This window comes from Quercus suber, unplaced genomic scaffold (assembly GCF_002906115.3).
Source record: "Quercus suber isolate HL8 unplaced genomic scaffold, Cork oak 2.0 scaffold_72, whole genome shotgun sequence".
Taxonomy (NCBI): Eukaryota; Viridiplantae; Streptophyta; class Magnoliopsida; order Fagales; family Fagaceae; genus Quercus; species Quercus suber.
The window spans coordinates 645,388-659,608 of record NW_027069537.1 but is presented as its reverse complement, the minus strand read 5'-3'; the positions used below and the strand labels follow the sequence as shown (position 1 = coordinate 659,608).

Here is a 14,221-nt window from a genome sequence, read left to right as displayed (position 1 = left end):
TTTTATTTCTTAATTTTAGAATAAAATGAGGGACCACATCATTAAATATTCATCTAAGTGAGTTATTAAGTACAAAAACCAAAAAGTTTAGAATAAATAAATCGTAAAAAAAAGAAAAGAAAAAAAAAGTGCTTCACAATAATTTTAAAAAAAATATATAGACAATTTACATTTTATACCTAATAATATTCTTACAAAATTTTGTAAAGAGTTAACAAAATATAAAAATGACTATCAATAATATTTAAATTATATATATATGAATCATATTATGCATCTTATTATATATCTTTAAATGTATTCATGCATATGCATGGGCCATGGGATTACAAACTAGTTAGTTATAGAGCAGAGAACTAAGAATATGATTAGACTATCGTGCACTCTTAGCATGATAGTTACTCTATAAATACAAAGTTTTTGTAGAGGGTGGGGAGAATAAGGGGCAGGGTTCAAATCTTCAAAATAAAACTTTATGCACATATACACTTAAATAAGACTAGCTATAGTAGAATTTTTATCTTGTATAAATAATAATAAATAAATAAAAAAGAAAAAGAAAAAGAAGAAGATATTTGTGTTTTAAATGCAAGACCTTTGCACTATCTTCTGCAACTTGTAATCGTATGAGTAAATTAAATTACTTCAGGCAACTGGATATTCTTTAATTGGTACCTTTCAGCTATCAGAACATAACAAAAGAAACGAAAAATAAAAATAAATTCTATATAGAGTCTACCTAACATGAAAAAAATCCCTACATCCAAATACCAAAATAAACTAAAACAAAGTACTTTCTCAGAATCTACATTGGTGACTGATAAATTAGTTATTATAAATTATTGACAATTTGATAATTTTAAATTACCAATTAATTAATGGAGGTTAAACTTTCACCATCAAAAAAAAAAAACCTTGTGAGTAACCTGTGGCCCACCTTCTGCCTACATGTAGAAGCCCTTCACCTCCCTATGTCAGTCCAATCCATAATGTGGATGGCATAATTTCTTTTCTTTTTTTTTTTCCCAATTGTTTAAATTATGATAAGCCTAAGTCAACGCATGAGTCCATCATACTCTATTCATTCTAAATTGTTGGTCTTCAATTCTATTTTGGGATGTCTCAAAATAAAATTTCTATGAAAAATCAATAAATAAAATTCTTAACTTACCATTTTACTTTATTCAAAATGTCAATGCCAATATTATTCTTCCACTATAATTTAAATTGATAAGGGTAATTTTAGAAACTTGTATAAGTATCTGTGCGATATGGGAGGCAAGAGTCGAGGTTCAAATTTTCAAGAGAGAGCTCCGCACACATATACTTAGATTAAGTTAGAGTAGAATTCTTACTAAAAAAATAAATAAATAAAAAATTTCTCTCAAAAAGTTAGATTTTCTAAACAAGATTTAACATTTGAGATGGAGGGAGTAGTTATTTGAACCTTGTTTGTTTCGGCCTTATGGGTGAGCCTAAATCCAACACCTAGGCCCACCGCCCACCTGATTAAAATAGCCATTGTTTGAACCTTGATTGTTATGAATAATAATAAGTCCAACATTTAGCCATAATAAGTTTAGGGTTTTAACTTATTATCAAAGACCAAGATTTTTATGAAGGCTCAAGCCCAATAAAGACCAAAGTTTTTCCTATCAAAAAAAAAAGAAAAAAGAAAGACCAAAGCTTTTAGTCAAGGTTCAAGACCCACCAAGTATCAACTCTCAATCTTTAAAGATTTCGTCCAAGAAATTTCAACGGCCGAAGAGGTAGAAGCCCATGAACCAATCGGGTGAAGACCTTTGAACCAAGTAGGCTTAAAAATCCAAAAGGACGGTTTTTTTTTTTTTTTTTTTTTTTAGAGAAATGATATGTTAACATTTTACAATAATTTACAACAAATCTTAAGTGGCAGGTGTACTAGTTATTATTGGGGGAAAAAGTAATGTAGTATTAGTTTCAAATTTGAACCAATAACAACTAACCACCTGTGATTTTTGTAAAAATGTTGTAATGTTGTAGACGTAGCATCTTTTTTTTTTTAGAGAAGCATCCGAAAAGACGCTAGGACACGTGTAAAAAGAGAAGAATCTGACAGTCCAGAAAAGTTTCCTAAGTAAACTTTACGATAAATAAATATAAAGAGAACCTAATAAAAAAGAAAAAAAAAAAAAAAAAACAAGAATCTTGGAGTCCTTATTAGTTATTGGGGTTTCATTATTTTGTGTGTTATTATATCTTTACACAAATTATTAAATTCTTTAAAATACCTCCTATCTTTTAGTTTGATAATTTTAAATTTAAAAACAAAACTAGTACCACGCATATTCTTGATGAGATGATCACTCTACAAATATAAATTCTTGTGGGTGTGGAGGTCTCAGCTAAAAAAAAAATTTAAACTAGTTTAAAAAGAAATTTACTATTTTTAAAAAAGATCCTAAGTTTTAGGCTTTCTAATTTTTATCAATTCTTATGTAGAGAAAAATCATAAAAATTAGAATACTCTCTTTATTTTTTTTTAAACATTATTTTACTAAACTAAAAAATAAAAAATAAAAAATAAATCTTATCGCACATGGCACATGACGAGTCTAGTAAGAGAAATTGACACAAATGATCAATGTGCAAATAGAGGACAAGCACAAAGAGGGCAAAGCGTGACAAGGACACCGAAGTGAAGTAAAGAAATGTGAAAAAAGGAGAAGATAGGAAGGAAATTTTGAGCCTTATAAATCACTCATCTCATAACTTAAACTTGCCCAATATTTCAACATGTAAATAAAAACCTTCGTGAAGTTTTGTTAGCTTTAGGCTTATCTCTATCTCTTGTGATACTTTCCCTTGGATTAAAAAGTGAGAAAGCCCAAAAGAGTCAAGCCCCTGGCAGCCAACCTCAAAAAGAAAAAATTATTTCAAATTTTCAAATAACTCAAAAAAAATCTTGAATAAAGTTTCAAATATTTTCCATCCAATGACAATGCCCTTCACAAGCTTTAAACTTTTTCTATCATTATCCATATTTTTCAAAACCATCACCGAAGTTAATTTGATTGTTTTTGAAATTTTAATTCGTTCATTTGATTGTTTTTGAAAATCTAATACCGCGATATTCATGAGACATTAACTTAAATTGTAGTTTAGGTTAGGAATCCATAGGTTTCTTCTTAGCTTAAATTAGGAAGTAAAATCAAATAGATATAACTACGTAAAGCTCAATCACATCATAGAAAGCCAATGGTCGGTGTGACAACTCCTTTAAAATTGAAATCATTTAAATAAAAATTAATAAACAATAAAGAGACACACATACACACATATTTCAAGGCGTGATCAAGATCTTTANAAATATAAATTCTTGTGGAGTGTGGAGTTCTCAGCTAAAAAAAAAATTTAAACTAGTTTAAAAGAAATTTACTATTTTTAAAAAAGATCCTAAGTTTTAGGCTTTCTAATTTTTATCAATTCTTATGTAGAGAAAAATCATAAAAATTAGAATACTCTCTTTATTTTTTTTTAAACATTATTTTACTAAACTTAAAAATAAAAAATAAAAAATAAATCTTATCGCACATGGCACATGACGAGTCTAGTAAGAGAAATTGACACAAATGATCAATGTGCAAATAGAGGACAAGCACAAAGAGGGCAAAGCGTGACAAGGACACCGAAGTGAAGTAAAGAAATGTGAAAAAAGAGAAGATAGGAAGGAAATTTTGAGCCTTATAAATCACTCATCTCATAACTTAAACTTGCCCAATATTTCAACATGTAAATAAAAACCTTCGTGAAGTTTTGTTAGCTTTAGGCTTATCTCTATCTCTTGTGATACTTTCCCTTGGATTAAAAAGTGAGAAAGCCCAAAAGAGTCAAGCCCCTGGCAGCCAACCTCAAAAAGAAAAAATTATTTCAAATTTTCAAATAACTCAAAAAAAATCTTGAATAAAGTTTCAAATATTTTCCATCCAATGACAATGCCCTTCACAAGCTTTAAACTTTTTCTATCATTATCCATATTTTTCAAAACCATCACCGAAGTTAATTTGATTGTTTTTGAAATTTTAATTCGTTCATTTGATTGTTTTTGAAAATCTAATACCGCGATATTCATGAGACATTAACTTAAATTGTAGTTTAGGTTAGGAATCCATAGGTTTCTTCTTAGCTTAAATTAGGAAGTAAAATCAAATAGATATAACTACGTAAAGCTCAATCACATCATAGAAAGCCAATGGTCGGTGTGACAACTCCTTTAAAATTGAAATCATTTAAATAAAAATTAATAAACAATAAAGAGACACACATACACACATATTTCAAGGCGTGATCAAGATCTTTTCCATAATTTAGAGAGTCAAATGATGGAGTTGGTAACGAAATCGAACACTTGCACTTATTATTATACTTTTTCATGAAGGACCCCCACAAAATAATTTTTTTAGTGACCCCATTAATTGTGATGGCTTGCGACAACAAGTCACCCCATGCAAGTAACCTTTTTGGAATGTGATTTAACTATTTGTAATGGAGTGACTTAAGTTCTCACAAATAACATTTTTTTTAGCTCTCACAAAATTATTTGAAAAAAAATTACAACAATAATTTTCAATTTTTTCCCGACTATGCCAAATGACTTAATTAAAGATATAAAATGATTATTTTTTTTCAATCTAAATATAGGCATAAAATTTAGGGTTAATGGAATGAAATTATGAATTACAATGTGATTCACCTTAATTTCTAACCATTCTCTTCTAGAAAATTTACAAAGAAACTTGAGAGTAAATTATACAATATTTTGACCATACAATAATGTATATTGTACTATCTTTCATCACACGTAAGAGTGAGTTTCATAATTAAATTTATTGTATGACTTGTTATTTATTTAAGAGGAAGGAGTACAGAATTATTGCACTCCTAAAGTAATTTTTTATTTTCAAAATTGTTTCGTGAGAGAGAGAGAGAGAGAGAGAGAGAGAGATGGCTAAAGTGTAGCAATAATGAAAATGCTCATAACATTACTTTAATCCCATGTTTTTGAGAAAGAGGTTACTCACAATTTGGTCAATCAACATGTCAATCAAGAAAGGATCATTTCCTTCTAAAATCCTCAATCTTTAAAGTTGTTGTGTAATCCACTATTTGTTAAATATTATTTCATGATGATAGTGTTCCATAAGTAATAGCTTTTGTGCGGGCACTCAAAATGCACCATTCTTAGGTGTAAAAGAGAGTGGTGGGCTCAAGTCCCATTTCGAACCCAGGTCCAGAGATCATAAGTCCATTTACATGACACGTGGCAGAGGGCACAACGACCTCAACAAAAGATAAAATGGAAAATAAATACTACAAACTCACATTAATACAAGGGTTTTGCTAACGTGTGCTCTAAGGGCACACAATAATTTTTATTTTTGGAAAAAATTTTATCAGAAATTGAAAAAGTGTTGAAGGCTTTTTCAATTTTCGAGAAAATGTTTCCAAAAATAGATAGTTTAATGTGTGCCCTTAGGGTATCTTTAGCAACTTCTCAAAAATTTTGTACTATTTGGAAAATGAACAGTAACATTTAATTTTTACATACTCACTTTTTCAAATACACTTTTCAACAGATTCTCTATCCCATTTTCTATCTCATTTAAATATTATTTCTTCCTTCATTGTTTATTCTTTTTTTAATCATCATTTATTCTTTTTTTAACAACTATATTTTTCAATGAGAAGTGTTATGTTCACAACATTTTACGCAATATTTTCACAACAAAATTTATGTTGAAAGTTGTTACTAGTTCTAATTTGAACCTACTACTGAAATTATTTTTTTACTCACCAATATTAATTAATAACAATCTATTACTTAAAATTTATGCTGAAAATATTGTGTTAGCATTTCTTAATTGCCATTTTTTAATATTATTTTTCCTTTCTTAATTACATCCATATGTTTCTTTTTTTCTTTTTTTTCTTTTGATTTTTTCTTCACCACACACGTATCCCACTTATCTCTACCTACCCTTCTTTTTATTTTTCTAGTTCATTCCAAATCTCACTCTCTCCAGCTCTTTCTCACTCTTTCTTTCTCAAGTTATATATCTCTTTTTTTACTTTTTTTTTTTTTTATTTTATTTCTACTTGATTCTAGAACACTCTCTAGCATGATCTTTTGACTTCTATTTCTACTTTTATTTTCTTTCCTCTTCAGCTCACTTCACACACACACACACACACACACACACACACACACACACACACACACACACACACACACACACACACACACACACACACGCCAACATGGCCTTCGTCTATCTTTTTCTTTTTCTTTTTTTTTTTCTTTTTTCTTTTTTTTTTTCACTTTGTTGTTACAATGGAGCTTAGATAGGCTTTCATGCTCTTGATCGGTTGTTTTTGTTTAGATTTTAGATTTCTTGTTCTAATTAATTTTTATTTTTCCCTGTTTTTGATCTGTTATTGTTTTGTGTTTTGATTATGTTACTGTTTGAGAGAGAGACAGATTAACAAAGAAGAGAGGAGGGAAGAGAAAGAATATTTTTGTTATTCAGCTGAGTTTTTTTTTTTAAGATAAAATAATAGTTTGGAGTTGCTACAGTGTTCTCTAGATTTAGAGAAGTACTGTAGCAACTTCAAAAAGAATTTAGAAAAGTTTGTGTATACCGAACTAGTTGGAGCGTGAACAACAACAAAAAACCGATACAGCCTCTGTTGGAGATGCTCTTAGGTCATACATTAATCGGACCCTTAATATAAATATGCAAAAGATAAATAAATAAATAAAACATCAACTTCACTTCCATTGTCTTTTCATTTTCCCGAATTTCTATTTATGTTGTTTGGTGTGTTCACACACACACAGGCAAAGCCAAGGCTTAGCCAGCCTAAAACAAAATATTAGTGCTTTAAGACTTTTTAATTTTGCCTACCCTCCCAACATCATCTAATTATTTTATTTTATTATTTTTTATAATTTTATTTTATATATTTCTCAATGATATACTTCTTTTATATAATAATTATCATCAATACCCTATTATCTTTCTTATGAGTCAAAATTAATCGAAAAATAGAAAGTAAATCTTCCATAATTTATCAATGTCTTTTAAAGTTCAAAAATATCATATATATACCTCAAAACCTTTATTGAAATAATTACGTTAGTTTGGAGATAATTAAATAATAATATAAATTTACGTAAAGTCATATTTGGTGTCTATCTAATAATTAAAAACCATCTTTATGAGTGGAATTTTAACTTTAAAAAATAATCTAAAAATGAGTTCAAATCAGTGACAAAGCTAGGATTTTGAGTGAGGGGGCGAGATACACTCAAACTCAAATGCTTAAAGAATTGTTATAGCCTAAACTTTCATATTGTACCTTTAGATTAACCCAAAGACAACCATGTTTTTCTATCCAAGCTACTTATAAAAGAATATATATATATATGTGTGTGTGTGTGTGTGTGTGTGTGTGTTTATCCCAAACTTCTTTGGAGAACTTCATCAAACACTTAGCTGCAATTATCATATACTAATACTTTAAGATAAATTTCACAAATCATCTAAAACCCAGACAAAAACTCGCAAAAAGAATCAAAATTTAATATAAATTTGAATAAAGAAAGTGTACTTTTTGTGAAAGCATAGAAATATTGAACAAAAATGGAGCATGAAAATTCAAAACCAAGCTTTATATATTTTATATTTTGCTTTTCCTCATTTGGCTAGTGGGGGCCATTGCCCCCTAGTCCAAGCATAGTTACATCCTTGGTTCAAATTAACCTTCTCCTCCCTTGGTATATAAAATTTATATGCATACGTATACAAGTGAGTTGAGTTCAAATTATACACAATATAACTTTGGGCTAATTTTTATTGGATGTGTATTTTGAGATTTTTTTTTTCTTATATAATTCTTGCATGCAAAATTTCAAAATAATCATAAATTAATAGTTATCTCATATATAAAATGTTTAAGTTTTAAGTTTTTTATATTTTAAAATCATGCATAAAAATGAGTTAATTTTTTTTTTTAATTATCAAAATATCATCTAAAAGACATGAAATTCAAAGTGCATATTAAAAATATAAAAAATGTGTAATTCAACTATGAAAATTTTAAAATATTAGTTCAATAAAAAAAATTATTAGGTTGTGTAATTTTTTTTTAAATGTATATCAAATATAACTTAATTCTGACCACTATACACACACACACATATATAAAGTAAAGATATAGATTCTCTCACACTTGTTATTACATATTATTAGTACACACCACTTATTTCACGTTTTAAATGTGAACAATTATAAAATATGTGGATATTAGGTACAAAATTATGAGTAATGTGTATTCAGAGTGTGCCTCAATAAATGTGAGAGAACAATTACTAATAGAGTAAAAGTAAAACTTAAATACAACTTCTTGTCTATACATTAGGTTTCAAAAAACCAAACATATATTCTTTATTTAAGGAAGAAAAATTAATAAAGCATTCGTCCCACTTGTCATTATAATCACATATGTAATACTAAATCAAATCTAACATTTTTTTTTTCTTATCAAAAAAAAAAAAAATCTAACATTTTTTTTCTCAAAAAAAAAAAAAAAAATCAAATGTAAAATTTAACGCCCAAGTTGATAATTTTACCTATTTAACCAAAAAAGAGTACATTAGAGTTCCTGAAGTAATTCTCTATGTAATTCTTGTCTCTCTTGCCTTGACACACCAAATTTTTCCGTAGGAAGAGGAGGGAGCTTAGAGAACTTCAAAGTATTATCTCCTTGAACTTCACATGAATTCTTGCAGGAAAAAATGGATTTTGTCTTCCTTAGTCTGGACTCAACAACCTTCTTACTTGCACTAGGGGCCTTACCACTTTCCACAGCACTTTTGGTGCACTCCTTGTAGGCCACAAGAAAAGGGTCTTCCTGCCATCTGTGTCCCTTAATTGAATTGCTTCTGCGAGGAGGTTGTAGTTGTGGGCATGGTGGAAGAGGGATCTTAATGCCTTGAGCCGAGACCTTAGCAGTAGTGGTACTATCTGAAATATATGGAATAGGTGGTGATTGTGATGATTTTAGTTTGAGGGCATGTAGTCTTACTCTTATATCAGTAGGGCACTCTGTGTTAACCTTGCAGATCCCAGGCTTGTCCTCCCATGAAAAGGGAATGCTTCCTTGTGAATGAACCTTTCTGTGACTCATCTTTGAAATGAAGAAATTTTTTTTTCAAACTTTTGGGAGAGTGGAAGAGATGGGTTAAATAGCTGTTTTCATGTACATTGCACTCTCCAACCGCAGATGTACCTAAAGGGTAAAGCAAGGAAAACGTGTAGAGGAATTAAGCTGGCTTGTTTGCTTTTAAACAAAATATTCAAGATAGCAGATTATGAAAGAGTAGAAAAACTAAAAAGAAGAGCAAATTGTTGAAGCTAATACCCAATAATTTGGTGGACGAGTTATTAGCGTGTACATAAAATTAATTTACATGGGTTGACAAATTAAATAGTACGTTATTAGTTAGGTAAGGGTGGATGATGCACTCAATAACTAATTTAGTGAACACGATATTACACATCCTTGCATAATTATCCATGCCTTTTAAGGTCGTATAGTGACACATCAACAAGAAAGACAAGCAATATATATAGTCTATTTCCCGTGAAATGTTTTTATATACATGCATTTCTTGAAAGTTGAAACATTGATATGGTTGGCCGAGAGGTTCTTTCCTGCATTTGATTGAATTGATTATACATATACGTAAATTTATTGCTTTCTGCACATATAGTCACAGAATACGTGAACTTTGATAATGACAACATGTCATATATATATGCATGCATCATAACTCACAAGGGAACCCAATTAAGTGGTACAATAGAGACGTTTCAATATTTCAAAAATTTATAACGTGTTGGATCGGCTTAAAAAACCATTCTTTGGAGTAGGTAAACAGAAAAATCATATCAGACCTTGAAATCAAAATGTTCATGATGATGTTTATCGAAGAAAGGCATCAGTCTGTTTCCTTCCTAAACATATTGCCAAAATCATTACCATTTTAGTCAAATCCAATATGAGAATTGTGCATTGAGGTTGAAGCTATGACAACCGATCACCTAGATAGATAAGTATAGACCGTTGGCTTGAGGGTTAAAACAACAGCAAAGGTTTTCTGGAGTCAATTGCAAGGAAGGTTGTGATTGTAATTAAGTCAAGTTAAGGAAATTGATCATTTTTATTTAGATTAATGCTACAATCATAAATTATTTAACTACATTTTACAAACTATTGATATGGTCAATTCTAACTGATTTTTATTTAAGTGTATTACTAATATCATTTTTTTACTTACTAATAACCACTTATCACATCAACCATTTGTTAAAATTTTGTAAAAGAGCTTATATCTTTAGCATTTTCATTTTACATATATAGGGTAGTGCAAAATTGCAACTAATTAAAATAGTGCATTTTTTTTTTTTCCGTTTTTTGGGTGTAGAGAAAAGGAGGAAGTATGGCAAGGACAAATGGGGAGCATAATATAAAAAGAGAATGTGATTGAAGGTGGAAGCTTGACATTTTGTAATCGTTTGAAAAATGTCAATCATTATTTAAAAAATAATAATTTAATAAAGAAAAAAAAAAAAGGAATATGTCAATCATATCTTTTCCGTAAGTAGATCATGTCGTGTTTTAAACGAAACCCAATGAGTTTTATTTTTCTTCTCAAATAATCTGGTATGAAGCCCTGCGGCAACTCATGATTACCTACAAACTACAACTTGAAATGGGAATTTTTATTATATTTCTCGAATAACATGTATAATCAATCTTCTTCTTCTTCTGGCTTCTTATTTTATTTCAAAGGGATCTATACTTATTCCATAATTTTAGGGAAATGTATGGGAATTTTAGGTAAGATATCCTAAAAATTATTATTATTATTATTTTTTAAAGAGTTTCAATTTATGTCGTTCGTTCTTAATAATAACTCTTCATCATCAGACAAAGATACTAATCGATTTTTAATGTATGTAAGAATTAAATCTCAAATATTTTATTCAACTATCAAAAGTTTTATCATCAGACAAAAATATCAATTGATTTTTAGCGTAGGTGGAAATTAAATCTCAAATCTCTTATTCAATTATAAAAAAAAAAATTCAATTAAGTTAACTAAAATTCACTTTAAAAATTATAATTGAATTGTTTGTAAAGTTTTTTTTTTTTTTTTTAAGGTTGGTGAGGTAGTTGGAGTTTAACAGATATTCAAGTCCAGGCCCACCCAGTTTACCATATTCTAACTTTTCTCCACCAAAGAAAAGTACAGGCCCATAAATTTAGACCCACATGATTTAAAAACTGAGCCAAGGCAATTACTGCAATGGGTCTGTCGCGCATACTCAAGCAGCACCGAAGCTTCGGGCCTTAAGACCCAAACCTTTAACGATACCAATGAAAAAGTGAGGGATAATAATGTCATTTAACATAAACTTCCATTTAAGCTATAAAATTCTCTCTTCGAATTAGGGTTTCGTTTCATAGATCCAAACTGATAGAAGAGAACTCTATGAAGTCTAAGTTATCGACCTCTTAGTTTCAGCCTTGTCTTTTTTCTTTTCTCTGTTTGCTTTGACTCCAATTTGATTCTTGTAGAGCTTATTGATTTTTTTATTCATTATTTTGAGGAATTATGAGGCTGTGATGACGAACAACATTTCTCGATTCTGATATTATGTACTGTTTTTAGTATTGGACCAGAGCAATTATATTGCTCTCTGATGACTTCTTTTATGCGTGTCTGAGCCTTTTTTATGTTTCAATTCGTTGTGTTTATGTTTGTGTTTTTTGTTTTTTTTTTTTTTTTTTTTTTTTTTTTTTTTTTAAATTTGGGATTGGATTGGAGGTGGCGATGATTATAAAAAATTCCTCGTACTGAATGCTCAATTATATGAAATTGGGTATGAGTATGACAGACTCTTATTAACACCCATAGAATCTGAGCCCTCTCCAACTCTTACTGCCATAGTTTTTATGTGTTAATAATATTTGTTATTAAATTTGATTTGTTTTGTTTTGGTCTCGAATGTAACCTGTAATATCCAGTTTTCTCTACTATGGTTTTTGTTAGATTTTAGTTGTCTGGAGACATTTATATATTCATGGTCTATTTCTTCTTTGGATGTGTATTGTTCAAGGATTTAATAATATTTTAGGAAAAGCTAACGTGATTCAATTTATGTTGGTATAATCGGATGTTGTTGTTCAGGTTGATTTGCTCTTTCAAGTATGGGTTTGCATTAGTCTATATTTTTAGTGTCATATATATTGGCTGGGGGGGATGCAGTGAAAAGTGGGCAAAATAAAGCATGAAGAATGATGATAATCTCTATGCTAGCGCAGCACCGTTACATCGGTGCTATGAGCGGCATTTTTCCACACGAGATTTCTGACTCCATAAACCATGTTTTCAAAGAGTCGTCTGAATAGGCATATTATTGTACATTTTTAAAAAATAAGCTATTTCTTATCTGAACTTGTGTGGACCTATAATCTCTCTGATTGCACAGTTATGCCTTTGCAAGTTTCAAGTGCCTATATCTTAGGCTATGCTTTCTGATTTCATGGAGCTAATAGATAAAATCTATCTATCAAAAAAAGATAAAATCTCTCTTGTTCAGGTAATGCACGCCTTGTTTTTTTGATAAACTTCAAATTTTATTCAAACAGAAAGTGCAGAGAGACAATCTCCCAAACAGGCAGAGTGGACAACTCTAGGGAGATTATCCTTATTAAAACGAAAGGACACACTAGTAGCAACAGATAATTTTGCTGTGACATGAGCTGTAGAATTAGTCTCCCATTTAACCCAACGAAAACAACACTGAACAAAACCTACTTTAAGATTTAAAATACTGTAAACTAAATTAGCAATACTGGAATAACATCTTCAACGGACAGGGGGTCAAAACATCTCTTTGCGTCTCCTTCAATAATGATATGTGACCATCCTTCTTGGATTGTTAACTGGGCAGCCCACAAAATTGAATTGGCTTCAGCTACAATAGGGGGACAAGGATGGAGGGTCTTGGAGCTAATAGAAAAAATGAAAAATCTAACAATTGTGAGGATTCATTAGCTAAGAGAGGATTCCAACCGTTGGAGTACTCTCTCTTTTGTTCTTTGAGGCACCATTGAACCTTCAATTTTTATTTAAGGGGGGAAAAAGTACAATAATGATATCCTTTGATGTGTCTGCAGGAGGCAGCAAAACCTGAGGAGGATGAGGAAGTAGTTATTAAAGACCAGGAAGCAGATTTTGCAGAAGTTCATAGTCCTGTGAAGTCTTATGCAAGTGACGATGGCCCTGATGACTAGATATAATTGATTACTAGTCATAAAAGACTATCTATTGGCTTTATTGAAAAGCATAGGAAATGCTAAAATGTTTCTATTGCTTATCGCAACGTTTTGTTTTTTTTTTTGTTTTTTTGTTTTTTTTAATGAGAAAAAAGACTTCAACTTCAATTAATCAAGGCTGTTAAATCAGCATGCACAAACTGGAGAATATCTAGTGGTACTTCTTCCATCCAGACATTTACATCGAGTGTTGAAAGAGCCCTTCTAGCCAAACTATGGGCTACATTATTTCCTGCTCGACAAACATTAGTAAAACTAAAGTGAGAAAAAATATTTGCTAGCTGCAATACATCAAAAATCAGATGTCCGTGAAGAGCAAGAGAAGGTCCTGGGTTGGTTAGGTCCTTGTAGATGACTTGGAATCTCCTTTGATAATGACTTGATTGATGCCAATCTCTAAGGCGAATTCTGCTACTCTTCGTGCTGCCAAACCTTCAACTTGTGCGACTGTGGTTGGCAGAGGAATTTGTTGCGAAAGGGAGGTCAACACTGCTCCTTCAGAGTTGCGTATGACCACGCCAATTCTAGCTTTGCCTTGTTCTTTGAAAATTGCTCCGTCATAGTTAACTTTGAACTTTCCAACATCGGGTGGCTTCCACCTGGTGTGCTTCCGGTGTAACTGCTTCAGAAAGACTGGTTGGGCTGATTGGAATTCCCTCCTTCGTTCCCTTGTGAGTTGCAGAACCTGGTTCATTGGGCACTGAGCTTCATTTACTTGGGACTTGTTTCTACAATTCCAAAGCGCCCACGCCATGTAGGCCAGCAGTGAAGG

General features: G+C 30.6%; 2 non-coding genes across 2 annotated transcripts; both read left to right on the top strand.

Moving 5' to 3' along the window:
- The first annotated feature begins 11,725 nt into the window (after positions 1–11,725).
- Positions 11,726–11,839, top strand: LOC136067441 (small nucleolar RNA snoR126). Its single transcript, XR_010628927.1, has one exon. It is a non-coding gene; the product is annotated as a small nucleolar RNA snoR126 (small nucleolar RNA).
- A 93-nt stretch (positions 11,840–11,932) lies between these two features.
- LOC112028564 (small nucleolar RNA snoR8a) lies at positions 11,933–12,037 on the top strand. Its single transcript, XR_002884647.1, has one exon. It is a non-coding gene; the product is annotated as a small nucleolar RNA snoR8a (small nucleolar RNA).
- The last annotated feature ends 2,184 nt before the right edge of the window (positions 12,038–14,221 follow it).